We start from the raw sequence: 24,604 nt of genomic DNA on the forward strand, positions 1-24,604 counted from the left end.
CCAGAGAACCAATTTCGCGGGTTCAACCATGACACCCAACCAGTCAGCTCATTACCCACAGCAGCAAGGGTGAGATTGTGTCTCCTGCGAAACTCCCACTTTAATTGGAGAATATCGTCCATCTTTTGGTCTATGACCTCGACTGGATCCTCGGTACTATTCGTAATATATGTGCAGCATTTCACGCCGTACTGCGTTGCCAGTGTGACACAATATCCACCTGTTACTGCTGTGAGATAATTAAGAACCATTCTATGCTGAACCAGTTCTGTTTTATAAGCTTGAAGTTCTCTTCCAGTATACCTAAACGTGTCATCATACATTTCTGTGATATTGTCTAACAAATTTGCGAGCGCAGATATGTATTTATAATTCAACACTCCTCTGGCGGTGCGAGTGATGTCTAACGCGAGTAGAACCTGAATCCCGGTGGATTCATGGATCATGTCAGAGGCCGGATGCTCTGTTCTTTCTATCAGGTGCCGTTTAATTACGTGCTCGTAATGAGTGAGTATAAGGAGCTTGGGCAACACGGTGTATATCTTTCATTTTGGCATGTGATACAGTCATTACCTCAGGCAGTACTTTTCCAATATAACACAATCCTTCAGAGTTTGGGGCAAGCCACTTATACGCCTTCCTCCCGCATATGAAATATGCATCATCGGGGAGAACATATGGGACGGAGTAGGACATAACCATATTACACATCTTCCATGTGAAATCTCCTAACCCTAATTCTCCCATCTGTCTAGTACACGTATCAGTTTGTACGATATGTGCACAGTATCCTGGTGATACCTCTCCAACTCTCATAATCCTACTTCCTAGGGTATACCTATATCGGAAAGATTTTTCTCTACTGGCTATGTGGCGTATAAGCTCTGTATCTGTTGGCATTCTGTCGGCTCTGTATGAAAAGGTCATGGTTTGGTTACTCCATGACACTTCCCAATTTCCCGGCTTTCGGGGATTGGAAATGTTAAAACATATTAGGGACTTATCCACATGATACTGGTGGAGCTTCAAACTAGGAGGACTGGAGATATTAAACCTCCTGTCCACCGGCCTCCCACCCTTTAGCTCAAGTACCTCCCCTACCATTAAAGGAAATGGTACTAGTCCTGATTTGCTATGACCTTGAGGTACTTGAGAGCATACCCAACAATCTGTTTGATTTAACACACTACCCACTAAGGAGTGATAGTCACTCAAGGGATGCCGGTCCATGTGGATATTAAAACTGGATTGGCATTTCTTGATGCACCCATCCTCAACTACATTGTCACAGAGCCTACAGATACAGTTTTCTTCAGCTAACAATCCTTCACAATTCCTTCTATGGTCTATGTTATCGGATCGTTTTCTGATACTCGCCTTTGCTTGTTGATTATGTTGTTCTTGGAAAACTACGCCTCCATCTCTGTCATCAGAACCCATTCCAGAACCTCTCTCGACCTCCATGGTACTCTCGCCGGAACAGACTGCTCTGGTCAACATCATGGTCAACAGGAAAATCTGGATCACAGTCTCTTGGGGCAAGTCCATCTTAGAGGAGGAAATGGAGAAAAATGAGAAGGGGGAAAGAAATAATTGAGGGAGAGGGGATGGGAAGTGGAGAAAAACAATAAAAGGGAACAGGGAATCGACAACTGCTTTTGATCTTGTGATTTTCAATGCTCGGGTGCCGCCTCAGTCCTCCTGGAACAGACACTCCAGTGATACAACTTCCTCTACCGTCTGTTCCTTATCACGGGACCTCTCTGGATCAGCAACCTTCTTACAATGGGACGAATGAACCCAAGTCTCTCTCTCGGCAACCTTCAATGCTGTAGTGCTAGTCAATAAGACTTAGTATGGTCCTTCCCATCTGTCAATAAGGCAACCTGAGCGTAGAAAATTCCGTATCATTACATAATCCCCAGGTTCAATGTCATGACAATTACTATCTGGTAAATCAGGAATCACCAACTTCAAATTATCATTTTGATTCCTTAGCTGTTTACTCATGTTAATCAAGTATTTTACAGTCACTTCATTGTTACACTTCAAATCATCCTGAGGGTTAATCATAACATGCGGTTGTCGACCAAACAAGATTTCAAAGGGAGACAGATTAAGAGGGGACCTGGGAGTGGTTCTGATGCTGTATAGTACAATGGGTAAAGCTTCTGGCCATGTCAATCCTGTTTCTGCCATAACTTTGCTCAGTTTATTTTTAATAGTGCTGTTCACTCTTTCCACCTTCGCACTCGCCTGTGGACGGTATGGAGTGTGCAGCTTGCTATCAATTCCCATCAACTTACACATTCCTTGAAAGACATCACCTGTAAAATGGGTACCCCTATCACTTTCAATTATTCTAGGGATACCATATCTACATACAAATTCCTGCACAATTTTCTTAGCAGTAAACATAGCGGTATTTGTGGCCGCAGGAAATGCTTCGACCCAATTTGAGAACACATCTATACAAACAAGTACATATTTCAAATTTCGACAAGGGGGTAATTGGATAAAGTCAATCTGTATTACCTGAAAAGGTCCGCCTGTAGGTGGGATATGAGATGGTTCTGTTGGTATTGCCTTTCCGATATTCTTTCTCAAACAGGTAAGGCATGACATTACTCTCTTACCTGCATGGGATGAAAATCCTGGGGCGCACCAATATGCTCTTACCAACTTACACATTCCCTCCTTGCCCAGATGAGTCAGCCCGTGTGCTGCCTCAGCTAAACACGGAAGATATGCTCTGGGGGCCACCGGTTTACCTTGTCCATCCGTCCAGAGTCCTGAGGACTCCTGGCCATATCCCTTTGCCTTCCAGACTGCCTTTTCCTGTGTGGAACACAAATTTTGCATTTCACACAGCTTCTGTGTGTTGATGGTATTAAATACCATCAGTTGTGTGGTGTCTGTCTGTCTGGGGGTACCAGCTGCTAACTTAGCAGCTTCGTCTGCTCGGCTGTTACCAAGTGATACTGGGTCCTGGCTATATGTGTGTGCTTTACACTTGATAACAGCCACTCTGTCGGGTTCCTGTATCGCTGTTAGAAGCCTTTTGATGTGAGCTGCATGCGCTACCGGTGTACCAGCTGCCGTCATGAAATTTCTGAGGCGCCATAGGGCTCCGAAATCATGGACTACCCCGAATGCGTATCTAGAGTCGGTGTAGATATTGGCTGACTTGCCCTTAGCCAATTCACATGCTCTGGTTAGGGCGACCAGTTTAGCAACCTGGGCTGAGTGAGGTGGGCCTAGCGGTTCTGCTTCTATGGTGCCTTGGTCATCTACGACTGCGTATCCAGTACACAAGTCTCCCGAGTCTGACTGTCTGTGACAACTACCGTCAGTGTAGAAAGTAAAGTCTACATCTTCTAGTGGGTTGTCACTGATGTCAGGCCTTGCCGTGAAATTTTGGGTCAAATATTCCATACAATCATGTGTGTCATCCTTTGTATTAAATCCTCCTTCCCCACCACTCTCATCCTCCACCCTTTGTGCCTGTCCAGGCACACCTGGGAGATATGTTGCAGGATTTAATGCACTGCATCTCCTTATGGTGATGTTTACGGGGGCCATTAGTGCCAATTCCCATCTTGTAAACCGCGCTGATGAGACGTGCCTGGTTTGGGCAGAATTTAGCAAGGCTGACACTGCATGTGGTGTATGAATTGTGAGGTTGTGACCTAGCACTACATCTTCGCTTTTCGTTACTAGCAATGCTATCGCAGCAACGCTTCGCAAGCATGTGGGGAGGGATCGCGCTACCGTATCTAGCTGAGCGCTGTAGTATGCTACCGGCCTGCTGGCATCACCGTGCTTCTGGGTTAGGACGCCTGCCGCGCAACCAGCACTTTCTGTTCCGTACAGCTCAAAGGGTTTCCCATAGTCTGGCATACCTAATGCTGGCGCCTGCGTTAGGCACTGTTTAAGTCTCTCAAATGCCATCTCGGATTCGTCTGTATGCGAAATCCGATCAGGTTTGTTTGAGGAGACCATCTCCTGCAAAGGTAACGCTAGAATGGAAAACCTGGGATCCAGTTACGGCAATACCCACACATTCCTAAAAACGTTCTGATCTGTTGCTGGGTTTGTGGCAGAGTCATGTCTCTAATTGCTTGAATTCTATCAGCGGTCAGGTGTCTCAGTCCTTGTGTTAGACAGTGTCCCAAATATTTTACTTTAGTTTGGCATAATTGTAACTTGTCTTTGGAAACCTTGTGTCCTGTGTCTGAAAGATGAAACAGGAGCTGTTTCGTATCCTTCAGGGATGCTTCCACTGAATCAGAACACAGTAGTAAATCATCCACGTACTGTATCAATACTGATCCACTCTCTGGTTGGAAAGACTGTAAACAATCATGCAAAGCCTGGGAAAATATACTTGGACTATCTATGAAACCTTGTGGTAATCGAGTCCATGTGTATTGGACTCCTCTATATGTAAATGCAAACAAATATTGGCTGTCAGGATGCAGGGGTACCGAAAAGAAAGCGGAGCAGAGGTCAATAACAGTGAAAAATTTCGCAGTGGGAGGGATTTGCATAAGGATGACAGCTGGATTTGGCACTACGGGGAACTGACTCTCAACTATTTTGTTAATCCCCCTTAGATCCTGCACTAGCCGGTAACCCCTCCCCCCACTCTTTTTCACAGGGAAGATGGGACTATTGGCAGTGCTGGATGTTCTTACCAGAATGCCCTGTTGTAGCAAGCGCTCTATTACGGGATACACTCCTAACTCCACCTCTGGCTTCAGAGGGTACTGTGGGATTTTTGGAGCTATCCTACCATCTTTTACTTGTACAACTACCGGAGCTACGTTTGCCATTAATCCAGTGTCCTGTCCATCTTTAGTCCAAAGTGACTCTGGTATCTGGGATGTAATTTCTTCTACTTGGGATGGAGTCCTATTTGTCATAATGGTATGTGACAGTAATTTTGATGGGGAGTCTAACATGTCTCGCACTTCTTGAGCGTGATTCTCAGGTATGTCCAAGAATACACCTTCAGGAGTACAATAAATGACGCACCCCATTTTACACAATAAGTCTCTTCCCAGGAGATTAGTCGGTGCCGATGCCGCCAGCAAAAAGGAATGCTTGGTGTGCAAAGGCCCTATTGTAATCTCGGCTGGTTTGCTAACAGGGTAGTGCTGGACTACTCCCGTTACTCCTATGGCTGGAATTGTCTTACCAGTGGTTCTCATGCCCACTGTCGAATTTATCACTGATTTGGCCGCCCCCGTATCTACAAGAAAGTTTAATGATTTACCAGCTACATTTATTGCAATTTCGGGTTCACTTCCAAGACTTGCAATAAATTTTACTGGCTGCAGATTACAGGTATGGCCACACCCCTATTGGGTATGGTGACCTCCCTGAATCCCGCTGGCAGCAACTACTTGTGAAGGGGTTAAATGGGAACTGCCAGAAGTTTGCCAGTCTCCTTTTGGGGGATATCTTTTTGTTTCCCCTGTATGTGGCTCATAACTCCGTCTCTGTGGACCCTGATCCCAATTTCGTGTGTCATGTCGTTGTCTAGGGGGTTGGTATGATCTTTGTGAATTTTTCGCTCTACAGTCTCGTGCTATGTGTCCCTGTTTATGACAAAAATAACATGTTACCACATTTGACTTACCCACCGGGTTTGGTGATTTAAACAAAGGCTGCTTTGTGGTCAGGGCCTGTATACTTACGGCCATTAACTTATCACCTTGTGACTCCCTGTGTCTGGTGATATTCCGGTCGTGATCAATAGCAGCCTCTCTCAAAGTAGCCACCGACAGACCTCGCCAACATGGTTGCGTGGTCTGTACCCTTGTCTTTAATGCTTCTCTTAAACCATCCATTAGCACAGATACTGCTACTTCTTGATGATTTGCATTGGTCCTAATGTCCTCTATGCCAGTGTATTTTGCCATTTCTAATAGTGCCCGGTGAAAATACTCAGCAGCTGTTTCTGACTCTTTTTGTTTAATGGAAAAAATTCTATTCCATTTGGCTACAGCTGGGAAATACTCCTTTAACTGTAAATTTATTCTTTTTACATTGTCTTTGTTGTACACATCTGTAAGGGGTACATCCTGATCCAATCCACAGTCAGCTAAAAATTGAGCTGAGTCGACATTGGAGGGTAAACATGCCCTCAGCAATATCTGCCAGTCTTTGTTATTTGGCTCTACAGTATTTCCTAGGTCTCTGATGTATTTCTGGCTAGCAACTAGATCTTTCCTAGGATCAGGGAATTCAGACACTATAGTTCTTAATTCCATTCGGGAAAATGGGCTATACATGGCAATGTTCCTAATAGGAGTGACTCCTGTGGTGTCCGTTTTCCCATTTGGAACAGCTATTACCCTAACGGGAGCAAGTTTAATAACCTCATTCTGATTAGATTCTACAGCCTGCGGTGAAATGGTTTCAGCATAGTGTAAGGTGCCGTACTTACCCGTTGATACGACCTCACCTGTCCCTCCGCTAGGGGCCTTTGTTACTAATCTTAAGGGTTGGGCCGTGCCTACTGTTGTCTCTGATATGGTGGCTGCTAGAGAGAGCGCCGATATTGTTGATGCTTCGTCTTCTTGATCACACTCCTGGGGAAAGTTTAAAACAGGGTACAACTTGCACGGGTTAATACTTGCATTAGTTAACTTATTAACATTATCCTTAACATTTATACAGTTGCTAAGTGTCTGTTTGTTACCCCCTGATGCGTCATTCTCCGCAACCAATTTCTCTCCTGATATATATGGTGGCGGCGGGGCCGTGGCTATCAGTTTCCTGATAGGATTAGATCCCGCCGCTTGAGCCAATCCTCTCTGTATTTCACCCTCCTGTTGCCATAACTGCAAATAATCATAATGTTTGATCCGTCTCTTTGTTGATTTAATGAGACATATCCTTCTCCTTAGATTTAGTAACACTTCTGGGCTAAAGCTGCCTACTCTTGGGAACTTCTCCCCGTCATGTACCGTCATTCTCTCCCATTCATCACATAAAACTTCTGTGTGTGAACCATATTTTTCACACATTACGTACCTTGCCGACCCGATTGGTCGGTTCACTAAATCAACCCGAACCGAGGTTGATCGCCCCCTTCCTGAACAACTGGCCCCCATAATTTGCAGGTGTTGCTTGCTCTACCTCTGACCTTTATATCAGGGTCTTCAGCGAACCCTTACAAAAAAACAAAATATTCAAAGATAGGTTGACGGTGGTGGTTTACCGAGTACCCCACTTACTCGCCCACGCCGACCAATACGACCTCCACACTGATATAGTGCTGGCGTACTCGACCCAGGGCCCCTATGAACCTTTGTTTACTGGAACATGTGAGTGTGATCCGCAGAGCATTAACCCTTTCCAGTAACTGTGGGGTTGTTGGATAATTCCTGAGTGACCAGCGAACTTCCCTTTTAAAAATAAAAAATTACACAAATCACGTTAGAATGTACAAATAGCGTTTATGACCCTTTTCGTACACAAATGGTACTAGGTCAGGTTACTAACTAATGCACACAATTACGTGCGGTACAATCGTTCAGTACATAAGCAACTAATCTTATGTACGGAGTGACTAGTGGAATCGACATTCAGCAGCTGCGAATTCCTTCAGCCTGAGCTTTATGGCCTATATGGGTTCCGCCCCAACCCTTCTTGGTGTTGGGCTACTTGACTCTATAGCGGACTTCCTTGTCTGCTGTACCTGGACCTCCTGGTCTGTTATGCGACCTCCTGGTCTGACCTCCTGGTCTGCTACAGTATGACCTCCTGGTCTGCTACACTCTAATGCTCTTTATATGTTTAACAAGGGATGCCTCCCTAGCCACCATGTATGTCACTTACACGTATGTACTTCACGAGAACTCGATGATTTCTGTGGTTCAATCCCCAAAATTGTAAAAACTTATATATGCAAACACTCACTCACCACATGTACACTTTTGTTTCTATTTCTATTTCTGCGCAGAAATTTCTTTCCTTTAGACCAGATGTGTTGTAAATTGGAGAAGGATCTATTAGCTTAAATTTCGGACACTGAAATAGACTTGCGCTATTTATCGCGTTGCCACCTCTTCACCTGCTAAAATAACACTTATCGTGTGATTTGTTACGTGGGCGTACCCAGACACTCCGTTGCGTAATATACGCTGCGTGCGTCGGCCTTTGAGTTGCGTGCGCGAGTCTCAGCCTTTTGTTAGAGACACGTGTACGCAAAGCAAATATCCACCGTAACACAATTTACACGTTTATCAATGTAGATGATCCTCGATCATCTACCGAACACCACACCAATCTCTCCTTGTATCTTTAGGTAGAGCTGCGTGCGTGCTTTGCAATTTATCCCTTAATGTATTACTTTTACACTTTAACTATGAAATAGCGACAAATCTCTCTTAGCACGTTTATCAATTATAAAATGGCAAACAGGAGAGTGATATATGAAAATACACGAATAAAAAGAAATGCAGATATGCGTGTGTGCGTACGCAAGATAGAAATAAACAGTTTTAAAAGACACTAGCGTGTTGTTCTTACCTCCGGTTCCGGATTCCCTCAGCACCCTTTACTAAGCGAAGCAGACGCTTATCCAGACAGCACTGCGAGGAATATGATCTCCCGCCCTTTGCTGATGGATAATGTCTGCTGGAATTACCTAGCAGAGATATGTGAAGGACGGATGAGCCGCCAATTGATAAAGCTAAATATTTATCTTACTTAAAACCCTTTAAGAGGTCTAAGAACACTGTACGCTATTAACGTATGGAATACCGTAAGGGTACGCACGTTGCGTAACAATCGCTTAGCCGTAGTCGAGACGCTCAAGCGTGACGTTCGCTCACGGCCAAGAGATCACAGGCAGGCACGCTATTGGCTGCCGACTAACGTAATGGTTCGCTATTAGCGTAGCGGACGCTCGGGACCACGAGGAGATCACCAGCGGCGCAGACGCTCACAATGTTAAACGTTTATAACTATACCATAAAACAGTGTATTATGCAGTAAACCTTGGTGTAGTGATAAGATGAGAATGCAACACTGTGTAAGCGGGTTTACACTAAAGCTGTTTGAGCGATAGAGACGCTCCTATTACCCACTGCAATATAATGAACACACAATACCGGTCTAAGGGTCTAACGCCTTTTAAGGAAATGAATGAACGTTCAAAAAGAATAATACAATACAAGTCATACACTACCAATATAACATAGACTACCTAACCAGATAACTACACATGAAATACAATATCAGTACAATAACTATATAAGAGGAACGAGAGAGAAAGAGAAGAGAGAGAGAGAGATATGGCTCAGAATAACAAGAAAGACAATATGATTGCGGAGAAAACTTACGCACAAAGGGGAACGATCGCATGCGCATCTGGATATCCAGCTCCCGATTATCAGCAATGAGAACCGTTGAAGAGTGAGAGCTGGATATGATCGGCTTGTCTATTTATGCCCCACACACAATACAATTCAATGGTCCCTACAATCTCATTGTTCATTGGACACAGGAATTCGTCTTCGCATTATAACAAAAGGTCATAGGTTGATTCATACAGGTGGGCTGTGTCTACTTCCAACTGCTCAGGAGGGTGGGAAACTAGGTTTCCCGCCGCATGGATAAGTGAGTGCAAATAATAGTAAAGTACATAAACTTCTTATGTCCATAACTATTCGCACGAGCGATTAATCCGCTTCAAACCAACACCGGAATATTGCTAATTAAATACTCTTCCGATGGATACTAAACACCACTGTATAATCCTTGTCTGACCCTTTGTATCAGACAAAGAGGGATCTCTCTGTCCATGAACATGCTACATTAACTATACTTCCAGAATCTATCAAAGGGACCATGATCTACAAAATACATTATATGGTTAAAATATGTAACGATTGAGTCGCACGCTACGCACACATAAACTCTACCGTAAATGCACATCCCGTGCGCCTGCGGGTGCACGTAACAGCGGGTATGCGCACGCACGGGAGAGCGTACGCATGCGCAGAGTGGACATGTATGAGGTGCAAATATGGCAGTGTGCATAGTGATATTTTTCTGACTTTGACAGAACGATCTCAAATACCGTTCATATCGTGCAGTGTGGAGGCTCCAGTGATAAACGATGCGCGGCCCCGCGCTCGTTCATCACTGGTCCCCCGTCGGCTGTACATGCAGGCCAATATGGACGATCTCGGCCATATTTGCCTGCACTTCAATGCAGCCGGGTGACAGGGGGGAGTGAAGAAACTTCACTCCCCCTGTCACTGCCCCCCCCCCCCCACCACCACCTATCTGCCGTCGGGCAGCTCGGCAGCGGATCGCCCAGTGTGTAGGGCCTATAGGACTGTGACACTGTCGGTCTGCATTTTGTGTGTTATACCCAGGACTAAGGGCTTAATTCAGACCTGATCGCTAGCAGGCGATTTTTACACTGCTGCGATCAGATAGTCGCCGCCTACAGGGGGAGGGTATTTTAGCTGTGCAAGTGTGCGAACGCATGTGTAGCAGAGCTGTGCAGCACAGGAGTTACTCAGCCGTTGCGATCACCTCAGCCTGTCCGTGACCAGAATTGACGTCAGCAACCCTCCCTGCAAACGTATGGACATGCCTGCGTTTTTCCAACCCCTCCCTGATAACGGTCAGTTGCAACCCAGAAAAGCCTTCTTCCTGTCAATCTCCTCCCCCCCCCCCCCCCCCTGTCTTGTTTCTCCTCCAGCGCCGGCTCCGTCCTCCCAGCCAGCAGAAGCACTCTCCCCTGTCTGTGATCCTCCAGCTCCTAGCCAACAGCAAACCACGGCAGATTCTCCAAGTACCAGCAAGTGGGGGAGGCTTGCTGGGCCTTTTAGTTCCACAACAAAAAAATATTCTTTCTGCTGCGGGGTACACTGGGCTCCACAAGTCTGGACAATGGGGTGTAGAGTAGGATCTTGATCCGAGGCACCAACAGGCTCAAAGCTTTGACTGTTCCCAGAATGCACAGCGCCGCCTCCTATATCACCCCGTCTCCCAGCACAGGAGCTCAGTTTGTCAGTTGGTGCTGCAGTAAGCAGGCACTTAACAGGAGGGGCTGCTCCAATCAGCCCTAAGAAGAGCTTTTTATGAGGTAAAAAGTGAAGACTTCAAGGGCAGCAGCGGTGGTAAATGTCTTGTGACATTCACTGCTGCAGCTCCAGCTCTCCCCAGCGGCGCTGTACACTCCCGAGCCTTGGTTGCCGGGTACCTACAGCGGAGGCTCCGTTTTTCTTCATGTTAGACACACACGGCGGGAGCTCTCCAGGATCGCGTGGCCGCGCTTCGGGAGGTGGTAAGTGGGTCCGGTCTTTATCGTGATTCGGCGCGGTCAGTGGGAGGCGGACTGCGCGCGCTGGCGGTGGACACTGTGGATACAGGCGATCCCACTAGATCACCAGGGCGCCATTTCCAGCAAGTGTTCCCGCACTGGAGCTGCATCTCTGTCTTTTCCTCACTCCCTGTCAGTGTCTGCGGCGCCATTACTCCTCAGCTCACTGTTCCTGGGACTGCTTGGGCAAATCCTCCTATGTAAAGCCGCCTGGTTGTCAGTGCTGTGCCTTTACATGACACTTAAGTATTCTACCTGCCTTTTTAGTCAGTGTTAGTAAGAAAGAGTGCACTTAGTCAGGGGTTTATAGTACAATTACCCTGTGATATACATCCAGTTTCTTACTGTGTAGTGTTATATCTATTGATTATATAGCTGTGTAAGCTAGTCCAGTGCAGTATTATTGTCTGTAATAACCTCTGCATTGTACAAACTGTGACTATTTGTGTGTGCATTGATAGCTAAGTGGTGTCCATCTCGTGTCTTTCACTCAACTTGCTATCCCTATATTCTATAACCTGAGGGGGCTTGGTGCGTCAGGTGTTATTTAATATAGGATTTTCACAAAGATATACTGTATTACGTATTTTTCTCTGTGATTTAGTCACCATATCTCTCCTTTATCTCTGCTGGTGCTGACTACACTGCGCAGGGGTTTGGGTTTAGGGATATAGTGCTGCTAATAATTGTACTGTGTTACCTCATACTGCAAGTTATATCATGTCTGCTTCTGAGGGTAACGGTTCTGGGGCGGAACACACTGCTGGTGTTGCTGAAGCCACAGGCACATATGGGGAGAATATAGCAGCTGTGGGCTCTGGTTCTGGGGGCTCCTTACCCCCCCGTGGGACTGTGGCAACGGAGGCACATACTGACCCTCCGTGGGCCGCTTTTTCCACGCTTCTGCATACGCTAGTTCATAAACTAACACCCCCTATGGGACCCCCAATGCCGGTACAACCGTATGTAGTCCCTGCAGCTAACCCGCCGTGGACGGACGATTTATCTGCTCAATTAAAGAAGTTGAACCAGTCCCTGACTCTTAAAAAGTCTGACCATCGCTCGCCTAAGTCCAAGAGGTCCTCTAAGCGAGCACTCGTCTCCTCACAATCCACTGCTGTCACTGACACCTCGTCTGATGAAGATGGCACATACACTGACCTCACAGGTTCTGACTCAGATACGACTGATGGGGAGGGTAGTTCACATGTGGATGTTCCTGATCTTTTGGAGGCTATTAAATTAATTCTGCAGATTACGGATGATCCCGAGCCATCCGTTCCTCCTAAGAAACCAGATAGGTTCAAGCGTCAGAAGGTGATTAAACAAGTTTTACCTCACTCTGACCACCTAGTGGATATACGTCAGGAACCCTGGCAAAGCCCGGGTACGAAGGTTGTGCCTCAAAAGAAGATGCGGGCTCGCTATCCCCTCGCGCCAGAGCTGTCTAAGAATTGGGAAACGCCTCCTCCAGTAGACTCACATGTGGCTAGGATGGTGGTTTCCTCAGCTCTACCTGTCACTACCGTCACGTCTCTAAAAGAGCCTACGGATAAACGTGTCGAGGGTTATCTAAAAGCGATTTACACACTCACGGGTGATGCACAAAGGCCCACTATTGCAGCTACATGGGCGGCAGAGGCTATTGAAGCATGGGCCTTGGAGTTAGAAGCTGAAATCTCCTCTGACCATGCTAGACAATGCTTGTCATATATTGTCACAGCTTCTCGCTATATTAAAGAGCCGGCTTCTGATGCCGGTATCCTAGCAGCCAAGGCCTCTACTACGTCAGTCCTGGCTCGCAGGATATTGTGGCTGAGATCCTGGTCTGTGGATCTGGACTCTAGAAAAACCCTGGAGGTACTCCCTTTCAAGGGGGATAGTCTGTTTGGGGAGGACTTAAATAAGATAGTGGCTGACTTGGCTACTGCCAAAACTGCCTGTCTGCCTAATACAGCTCCTTCAGTGTCGAAAGGGCACGTCCTTTCGCCCCTTTCGTCCTTCAGGTAAAGCAAAAGGTCAGGCGTACCATAAGCAGGCCCGCACTTCCAAACCTGGTAAGCCGAAGCCCAAAAGAGCCTGGGCTACCCGTCAGCTAGCAGCCAAGACCGATAAGCCTGCCGCATGACGGGGCGGGCCTCCCCCTGGGGGATCCCAGGGTGGGGGGCCGGGTTCCAGGGTATACCCAGGAATGGTTGAAGACCACTTCAGATGCCTGGGTATGGGAAGTCGTCACTCGAGGTTACGCCATAGCCTTCAAAAACCGACCCCCTCATCGATTTTGCCAGACAGACGTCCCGTCGGACCAGACAAAGGCAAGCACTCTGCATTCGGTGGTACAGACCCTCCTGGATACAGGAGTCGTAGTACAGGTGCCTCTTGCTCAGAGGGGCCGGGGGTACTACTCTCCGCTGTTTCTAGTCCCGAAACCGAATGGGTCCTCCCGGCCCATTCTAAACCTCAAGGCACTAAACAAGTTTGTGAAGGTTTCCAAGTTCCGTATGGAAACCCTTCGCTCTATAGTTCTGGCCTTGGAACCTGGGGACTACATGGTCTCCCTGGACATACAGGATGCTTACCTGCATATTCCTATAGCAGTGTCACATCAACAATACCTGAGGTTCGCTATTGGCAACCTCCATTACCAGTTTCGGGCGTTACCTTTTGGTTTAACAGCGGCTCCGCGAGTCTTCACCAAAGTTATGGCGGTGATGACGGTGGTACTCCGCCGTCAAGGGGTCAGGATACTGCCGTATCTGGACGACTTGTTAATCCTGGCAAATTCCCCAGATCTTCTCCTGCGTCATTTGGATATGACGGTCCGGTTTCTACAAGCCCACGGGTGGCTCATCAACTGGAAGAAATCCTCCCTGGTCCCTGCTCAGAGCATGGTGCATCTGGGAGCGCTGTTGGACACTCACAACCAGAGGTTGTTCTTGTCTCAGGAGAAAGTCCTGAAACTTCAGGACAGGATTCGTTGCTTCCTTTCTCGTCCGCAAGTGTCGATACATTCGGCAATGCAGGTGCTGGGCCTCATAGTATCAGCATTCGACATGGTGGAGTATGCTCAATTCCATTCTCGCCCCCTCCAGAAGCTGATTCTAGCCAAGTGGGACGGCCTGCCTCACCGGATCAGGTCTCAAATGATCTGAAGAGGTCATTAAAACTATGTTGCGGGCCCGGAAACCGGCTTCTGCTCGGATTTACCATCGGGTCTGGCACTCCTACTTTGTTTGGTGCACGTCTAACCATTATGATGCTTCCAAGTTTAGTACAGCCAAACTTTTGGCTTTTCTACAGCAGGGCCTCCCTCAAGGTTCATATTTCTGCCTTGTCGGTGTGGTTTCAGAGAAAAATTGCGACTTTACCTGATGTTCATACTTTCACTCAGGGTGTGTTGCGTATCCAACCTCCCTATGTCCCGCCTGTGGCTCCTTGGGACTTTTCGGTGGTTTTGGAGGCGTTGCAGGAGCCTCCATTTGAACCTCTTGGTTCAGCTGACCATAAGTGGCTTTCCCTTAAGGTGGTGTTCTTGCAGGCTATTGCCTCTACTAGAAGAGTGTCGGATTTGGGTGCCTTGTCTTGTAGTTCCCCATATCTGATTTTTCACCGTGACCGGGCGGTTCTTAGGACTCATCCCGGATATTTACCTAAGGTGGTTGTGGTTCCAGCTTTTGTCTCTCCTGATTTGTCTCCCAAAGAGCGGTCTTTGGATGTGGTACGGGCTCTCCGTATCTATGTGAAGAGAACTGCTTCTATTCGAAAGCCTGATTCTCTTTGTTTTGTTTGGATTTCACAAACGTGGCTTGTCTGCTCACAAGCAGACCCTGGCCAGGTGGATTAGAATGGTGATTGCGCATGCTTATGTGAAAGCTGGTCTGTCAGCTCCTGTTCACATTACGGCCCATTCTACTCGGTCTGTTGGACCTTCTTGGGCGGCCCAACGTGGTGCGACCCTTGATCAATTGTGCAAGGTGGCTACGTGGTCCTCCGGGAACACGTTCATAAGGTTCTATGCCTTCGATACTGCCGCTTCCCAGGATGCTTCCTTTGGACGCTGGGTTCTTGTGGCTGCTACAGTGCGTCCCCTCCCATAAGGAACTGCTTTAGGACATCCCCATTGTCCAGACTTGTGGAGCCCAGTGTACCCCGCAGCAGAAAACGAGTTTTATGGTAAGAACTTACCCTTGTTAAAACTCTTTCTGCGAGGTACACTGGGCTCCACAAGGCGCCCACCTTGACGCACTTAGCTTCTTTGGGTTGATATGGCATTAGCCGCTGACACTTCTCTTGTCGTGAGAGTGTGGTGTATGTGGCTACTAACCGTTGTCGTCTCTTTCCTGCTACTGCATTGGGCTGGTTAACTAAACTGAGCTCCTGTGCTGGGAGGCGGGGTGATATAGGAGGCGGCGCTGTGCATTCTGGGAACAGTCAAAGCTTTGAGCCTGTTGGTGTCTCGGATCAAGATCCTACTCTACACCCCATTGTCCAGACTTGTGGAGCCCAGTGTACCTCGCAGAAAGAGTTTTAACAAGGGTAAGTTCTTACCATAAAACTCGTTTTTTTTGCACACTTATGGCTATCAGCCGGGCACCCACCGCCCAGGGGTGCTGGAGACAGCCTCAGGCTTCACCCCTGGCCCTTTTGTACCTGGAGGGGTGGACCCCTTGATTTAAGGGGTCCCCACTCCTCCAGGGAAACCGGCCAGGGGTGACTAGTTGGGGGGTAATGCCACGGCCGCAGGGCTCTACATAAATGTGTCCCCCGGCTTTAGCATTATGTCCCTGGCTAGTGGAGCCCGGTGCTGGTTTTAAAAATACGGGGGACCCCTACATCTTATATTTTTGGAACCAGGACCGGACTAAGAGCCCGATGCTGGTTGTCTAAATACGGGGAACCCCTGTCCAATCTTTTCCCCAATATTTAAACAACCAGGACTGGCTCAAAGAGCCTGAGGCTGGTTATACTTAGAAGGGGGAACCTCACACATTTTTTTTTTTTTTTTAACCCATTCAGACCCTTTTCCATTAAGTTAATGGAAGCCCTGGACAACAAAATTACATTCATGTCCTCCTCCCACTCCCTTCCCAGTCCCAAACACTAATTTTTATTTATTTTTTCTATAAAAATGTACAATATATCACAAGTATGAGCAGGCAAATTAGTGGCGGAGGGCTGGGTCAGTTGATGGTGGGTGAGTTTGTAAGCCATTGGCGGTGGCAGCGGGCATCGGCTCAGAGGCAGTAGCAGGCATTGGCTCGGCAGCGGTAGGGGTCATCGGCAGGATTCGGCTGACATTATGGCTGTAATGTCTCACCAGCCACTGACCTCACCGCACGCCACTGATATGAACCCATTGGCTCCTATATTGTGTGTATATCTAACTCTTGTACTAGCCAGTGCCTCCTCAGCCATTTACCTCACGTCACTGCATTATATATATCCCCAGCACCAAGGTATAGTCCCGATATTCCACTGCCCTGATTGGACATCCGGAGCAGTGCTCCTTCACAGGCTGTCAATCTCTATGGTTGTCCCTGTTTTTTTTTTAATTATTATTTCTTTTCTCCCTTTCTCACTCTCTCATCATCCAATATCTCTCTCTCATCGGGGTAAATTTACTAAGATTCGTATTTTCCCGTTTGAGGTCAAAGTTCAATCACGAATGACATCGCAAGTGTAAATATGCAACTTTTTGAATTGATTATGACTAATTTACTAAGCTGCCATATTCTGCATTTTCGGGTTTTCCGATGTCGATGTCATTCGTTTTTTTTGGCAGTGTTTTACGTGAGTGACTTGTAAAACACTGCCGACTTTAATACAATGAATCTCGGCCGGATCTGAGAGATCCGTGCTGGGCTTCATTGTGCACTTTGTTAAAAAAAATAAAGTTTAAATGTAAAAAAAAAAATTGCGTGGGGTCCCCCCTCCTAAGGCAAACCAGCCTCGGGCTCTTTGAGCCGATCCTGGTTGCAGAAATATGGGGGAAAAATGGACAGGGGTTCCCCCATATTTAAGCAACCAGCATCGGGCTCTGCGCCTGGTCCTGGTTCCAAAAATACGGGGAACAAAAAGAGTAGGGGTCCCCCGTATTTTTGAAACCAGCACCGGGCTCCACTAGCTGGACAGATAATGCCACAGCCGGGGGTCACTTTTATACAGTGCCTTGCGGCCGTGGCATCAAATATCCAACTAGTCACCCCTGGCCGGGGTACCCTGGGGGAGTGGGGACCCCTTCAATCAAGGGGTCCCCCCCCAGCCACCCAAGGGCCAGGGGTGAAGCCCGAGGCTGTCCCCCCCATCCAATGGGCTGCGGATGGGGGGCTGATAGCCTTTGTTCAAAGTGTTTGATATTGTTTTTAGTAGCAGTACTACAAGTCCTAGCAAGCCTCCCCCGCAAGCTGGTACTTGGAGAACCACAAGTACCAGCATGCGGCGGAAAAACGGGCCCGCTGGTACCTGTGGTACTACTACTAAAAAAATACCCCAATAAAGACATCACACATACACCTTGAAAGTATAACTTTAATACATCCATCCACACCTCCATATACACATACTTACCTTATGTTCACACGCAGGTCGGTCCTCTTCTCCAGTAGAATCCATGGTGTACATGTAGAAAAAATTATACTCACATAATCCAGTGTTGAAGGCTCCTCTGCTTGTAATCCTTTTGTAATCCACGTACTTGAAAAAATAAAAAAACGGACACCCGACCACGAACTGAAAGGGGACCCATGTTTTCACATGGGCCCCCTTTCCCCGAATGCCAGAAACCCACTCTGACTGATGTCTAAGTGGGTTTCTTCAGCCAATCAGGGAGCGCCACGTTGTGGCACCCTCCTGATCGGCTGTGTGCTCCTGTACTGTATGACAGGCGGCACACGGCAGTGTTACAATGTAGCGCCTATGCGCTCCATTGTAACCAATGGTGGGAACTTTCAGGTCAGCGGTTGACCGAAAGTGACCTCACCGCTTACTACGCTTATTACGAATGCCCTCATCACTGCCGTGATTTTTGCTTAGTAAATTACCGAGATGACACTTTGAAGAAAAAACGGCATCTCGGTCAAAATCGGGACCTTAGTAAATATACCCCATCCTCTCTTGCTCTCCTTCTCATCCCGTCTCTCTCTCCCTCTCTTTCTCCCTCTCTCTGTTGTCCTCATCTCTCTTGTTCTCTCCCTCTTTTGTCCTCATCTCTCTCTCTCTCTCTCCCCTCTATTATTTCTCTCTATTGACAGGGGCCCCCACAAACCTTAATCCAGCCCTGCATTGACATAGGCGCTGAATCGCATACCCTCCAATAGAAACGCCATCAGGGGGCCCATCTCTGGATGCAGTTCATCCAGTGCATTGCACCAGTGCCCACCGCAACGAAAAGACCAGTCTGACTCATTAGATGTCGTTTATTGACCATTATTGGCATTGCTCAATGACAGCTACTGTAAAGAGGGGAGAGCTGTGATGTCCATGTTTCTAGAGTCCACATGAGTCTAATCACACTAGCAATTTGAGCACTGGTAAGCCAAGGTCCGGTTTACACATACGCGGGGGATGCAGCTGAGGAGGGCGCTCTGGCTCAGCTGCGCCACACTACAATACTGTGATGAAACACCAAATAAACTATTATTCCCAGAAGCCCTTGCTGACGAACAGCAGAGGCTGCTGGGAGTAGTAGTTTACTTTGAAATTCTTCACAGTACTGTAGTCTGTGTGGTGTCAGACTCCAACAACACACCGGGGGGGAGCCAGAGATTGGGAGGAGCACAGGAGCAGAGCAAGCACAGCACCAGCTGAAGGACCCTACGTTGAAGGGGCTGGCTTCAGCGATGCCCAATCAAGGAGTACCCGGCACCGTAGGTGACAGCGCGAAGGAGCTGGCACATAGGATCCAGCGGGGACCAAAAGAGACCCTTCCCCATTTGGCGGTGACCTCCCCAGGATTCCCGATGAGGACAGGAGTGGCAGCAGGACCTCTCAAGACAGCGGACCCTTTAGGACCCGTGGAGAGAGGGATAGGAGCAGCACTGCAACGGGAGGTGACTGAGGCATCGGTGTGCCAGGGAGTCGCCGTGTCAGGAGCTGGAGAAGTTTACTATCCTTCCTGCGCCAGCCACAGTGGATCTCTGCAACACCTACCACTGCAGGCAAGATGCGAACCTCCAGCTGACGGACCCTGGTCAGAGAGTGTAGCCCAGGTGGCTCTGGAGACTGTGGAGCCCGGGCTGGAGGTGGCAGAAGAGCTGCAGCAAAGAGTTGAGACACTGCCCACTATCCCCAGCCCTCCCGCTGCGCACTCTGTGTGTTGGGGCATTGGTAGTGAGGAGGTAGGCTCCCTTGTTGGGGCCGTTTACCATTGGTAGGCTAGCTAGCTAGGGGACGGTAGCATCTAGAACCCCTTTGTGGAGAAGACCTTTCTCATAACACAATGCCTACACTACAGCCTGCTCAGCAAGTCTCCAGGCAAGCGCATAAGGAAATACTTTTTTAATTAATGTGTAAGGGGCACTAGAACAGTGAGCATAACGTGTAAGGGACAAGACAACAGTGGGTATAATGTGTAAGGTGCACTACAATCGGGCTGTCCCTATGAGACCACTCTCCCTCAATTATTGGGAAGGGGGCGCCATGGGGAACCATGCTGGAACTACAGTCGTGATCTGCAGCCCATAGGCTACAATGGGCTACCGATATATGAACAGTGCAGTAGCTGTGGGGGCCAATATCGGGAATGCTTTGCATTCTGGATATTGGTAAATCTGTCAGCATCACATCCCCCACAAAAACCTATGGGGATGCAGTTGCCGGCGGGAATGGAAGCATCGCAGCAGATATCGGAGATCATCTTCATACATTCAAGGATACTTAATATTTGTGGCTACCCCCAAGAACAGGTGTTTTCGGGGAAACAGCTTTGAATATTACTTAATAAATGTGCCAGAGTCACCTGTGCACAAAAATCATGAATATCCTTAAAACATGGACTGGAATGGCAGAGTTTGGGAAACTGACCTACACGATCCGCCGTACTATGATGTCATATATCGTTACGGGTGTAGTAGGGTTGCCGGCGTCCGGGCTCCCGGCGACCAGCATACCGGCACTGGAATCCAGAGCGCCGGCATACCGACAGCTGGACGAGCGCAAATGAGCCCCTTGCGGGCTCGCTGCGGGCACTGTGGCGCGCTACACGCGCCACGCTATCTATTCTCCCTCCAGGAGGGTCGTGGACCCCCAAGAGGGTGAAAAGATGTCGGTATGCCGGCGCCGGTATGCTGGTCGTCGGGAGCCCGGCCGCCGGCAAACAGAAGATCACCCATCATTACATGCTTATTGTAACAAATCAGTGTCAAATCGGCTATAATTGAGTCCGTGCTGTGCTCCTCAGTAATAGTCTGGTTTGGTTCAGCAACGGAATTTGATAAAGGCTTCAAAGAATTGTTAGAACGGCGGAAAGAATTATTGGGGAGGGTTTGCCTTCTGTTCAAGAATTGTATGTATTGCGGGTAAAGAAATGAGCCAGTAACATTGTAATGGATCAGATGCATCCTGGATGGTCTTTGTTTCAAAAGCTGCCGTCGCGTAGGCGATATCGAATGCTCCCTGTTAAAACAGCTAGATATCGAAATAGTTTCTTTCCACTGGCCATTCACATTATTTCGCGTATTTTTAGAATTGCTATTAATATTTTTGCTTTATATTTCTCTACCTTTGTATACGTGGTATATTTGTTTGTGATTTTTGTATGAAGGTATGTCTCTTTTGTTGTGCTGCAGCTGACCGGAAACAAATTCTGGGTATGCGCAAGTATACCTGGCTAATAAAAATTTTATTCTATTCTATCTGTGGTATCTTCCTGTCTGATGTGCAGCACATCACATAAGACGACCATCCAATTCAGCAAACGAAAAATTGGGTGGATTTGAGGGCACGCACTACAATGGTTGTTGTGAACCGTTGGCCAATATATCATGTAGTAGTGACATGCGGTGTGGTGAGGCACAGCCTTCCTGTCATACTCCAGTATATGCCGGAGTTTTGACTATAGAATGTATATGAAAAATACAAAGAATATTTATAAATATCTTCTTTGTATTATTCTAATAATTTGTATAGTCAAAATTCTGGAGTAAAAAGTCTATGACAGGTGAGGCACTGCCTCCTCCGCTTATCTTTTCCACACTACTCTAATCAAAACTCACCAAATTTCCAGCAGTGTATACTACTGCACCTTTATATAATGTCCACATGAACTTTGGGCTCATATATTGTGTGTAAATCTGGCTCCGGTACTTGCCAGTGCCTCCCCAGCCATTTACCTTACTGCACTTCCCTGTTGTATAGTGTGTACCCACTTTTAGGAAAGGCCATCAGCTGGAAAGTCACAGATGGCAGAAATCCAATGGTTCTGAAAGTGCCTAATGTAGGCTGTACCAGATCAAATGTAGGCAGGGCCCAATACAAATGCAAACAGCCCCAGCCATAAAACACACAGCATCTCTGGTATCACCAAACAATACTGAGAACATCCCAGTGACATCTATTAAAGTACTTCGAACATCCCAGTAATTCCCCTTTGTTACTGAGCTTTTGACCCAGGTTATTGCTGGATCACTGCTCAGTTTGAAAGGGTCCAAAAAAAGAATCCAGGTCCAGTTACCGGAAATCCAACCTGGGTAGCTTGCAAGCCTGGTCGGAAGGACCCGAGTTAGGTGTCAGTGTGAATGGATAACCTGGGTCATCCAACCTGGGCCCCATTCACAGCATAGGGAGAGAAGCATTCCTGGCACAAGAAGATGATGTCATCCGAAAGTGTAAATAACCCAGGTCGGAGCCGCGGTATGAATGGGGTCTGTCTCGGGTCCTGGGTCTGACCCATATTGGAACCGTTTTCCAAATCCCAGGTCAGACCCTGGACTTTAGTGTAACAGGTATATAGCTGTCATACAGTATAGACAGCACTCCAGTGCCCATCATACAGTACATTGAGCATCCCAGTGACCGCTATATAGTACATTAAGCATTCTAGTGATTTCCATACATTTAGGGAAGCTTTATTTTAAAAATAAAAATCTAGGACACATTCTCCAGAATCTCATCGAGCAAAATACAGGCTGTGCATAGAATTTTGTGTTGTTTGGACATTTAAAGCACCTTTAAAGTACAATAATCGAGTTTATATTTATAGTTTATGGAGTGTTTGGCTAATTAAACTCCCCTTTTAGTGTGAATTTTAGTGGATTTAAGTATGTGTTCCTGGAGATGGAAAGGGGAAGGAGAAAGGAGGTTTAGAATAAAGATTGCTTAGAAATCTAGAATCTAGAGGAGGAGTCAGAAGGGAGAGGTTTGGGTGGAAAGGGAGGGACTAAAGAGTTTTTTTGTTGTTGTTATTTTCTTGTTTAAATATAATTTATGATTATGTGGTATATGTAAAAGTTTTGGTATGGTTTAATTCTTGTTCAGAACTACATATGGAATATGCTTTTACCTTATTAATTATTTGAAATTGTAAACATTTATATATGTGGTTGCAATTTTATATAAAAACATTCCCTTTCAGTGTGAAAATGATTTTCCAGACTCAGAGTAAAATTATGTAAATTAAATAAAAAATAAAAAGTAAAAAAAAAATCTCCCTTATTTGCAGGGTAATGCAAGTTACACACTGGCAGATATATTGGCCGATCCCCAATATATTGTTAACTGATCAGCAGGTGTGTATAAATGATAGGTCTGTGAATGCAATGCGTGGATCTCTATAGTCTTTTCTGAATACATGGAGATTGTGATTGGCTGAGCTGCCCATTTAAAATATGGAGCCATGAGCAGTCATTGCCTCTCACACGGCGTCATTTTTAAAATTTAAGATGGCCACGGTGAGCCAATTGCGGCTCACCGCATCATCACCTCGCCCCCTTGCCCCCTATATTAGCTAATGCGAGATGGGGCAGGCAGTCTGACGGTGGAGGAGGATCTGGCAAGTGCTCCTGAAGACTCCGGAGTCCTGTGTGGGAGGTGGCCAATGCAAAAGAGCTCACATGGCTGCCGCCCCCAAGATCACAGAAGACGACTTTGGAGGAAGCCCTGGGAAGGCAGTGGACATGCAAAAGAGCTTAAAGACCACCGCCCACCAGGTGAAGGTGCAGCCAGTGTTGTGCATTTATTTTAATATTTCTTTTACAGGGGACTATAGGTACCAGCAGCCCTTAATGCCCTGCATGCTGGTACTTGTGTTTTTTACACTAGCACAAGCTATTAACCCTACACCCACCGCCCAGGGTGCAGGGGACAGGCCCGGTCTTCAGCCCAGGCCTGGGGTATCATGGAGGGGAAGGGACCCCTTTATTAGGGGGGTCCCCAGTTACCTAGGAATCCCCAACCTGGGCTGACTACTTAGGGGGAATGAGTGCTTTGGCCATGAGACACAGTAAGCGTGTCCATGGCAGTGGCATTAACACCCCTCCACACACACCCCTCCCTCACCACCACCACCACTCTTGGTCGAGAGAGGAAATATCTGATCCTGTCCTGAAGCCTCATGACCTTCTCTGGAGACAGAAACAGCCTCTGGCTGTGCATATCCAGTAGGGCCCCCAGGTGCACCATGCGCCGCGCAGGGACCAGGGAGGACTTTTCCAATTGATAAGCCACCCGTGGGCTGTGAAGACTTGCACCGTCAGCTGGAGATGACTCAGGAGGACATCTTGGGAGCTTGCCAGGATCTGCAGGTTATCCAGATACGGCAGGATCCTGATTCCCTGTTGACGGAGGTGAGCTGTCATCACGGCCATGAACTTGGTGAAAATCCAAGGGGCCATGGTTAGTCCAAACGGCAGAGCCCTGAATTGATAATGGAGGTTGCCAATAGCAAACTGCAGATATTGCTGATGTGAAATGGTATTAGGTATATACAGGTAAGCATCCTGTATATCCAGGGATACCATGTAGTCCCCAGGTTCCATGGCCAGTACAATGGAGCGCAGTGTTTCCATACGGAACTTGGAAACTCTCACAAATTTGTTCAGTGACTTGAGGTTGAGAATAGGCCGGAAAGACCCATTGGGTTTCGGAACTAGAAACAGGGTCGAGTAGTAGCCCCTTTCTTTTCAAGAGATAGGCACTGGTACCACCAGTGTCTCCAGGAAGGATTGTACAACCAAGTGTAGAGCTTGCACCTTCAACTGGTCCGATGGGATCACCGTTGTGCAGAACTGGCGAGGGGGGCGTCTCTTGTAGACC

Source organism: Pseudophryne corroboree, chromosome 1, assembly GCF_028390025.1.
Source record: "Pseudophryne corroboree isolate aPseCor3 chromosome 1, aPseCor3.hap2, whole genome shotgun sequence".
Taxonomy (NCBI): domain Eukaryota; kingdom Metazoa; phylum Chordata; class Amphibia; order Anura; family Myobatrachidae; genus Pseudophryne; species Pseudophryne corroboree.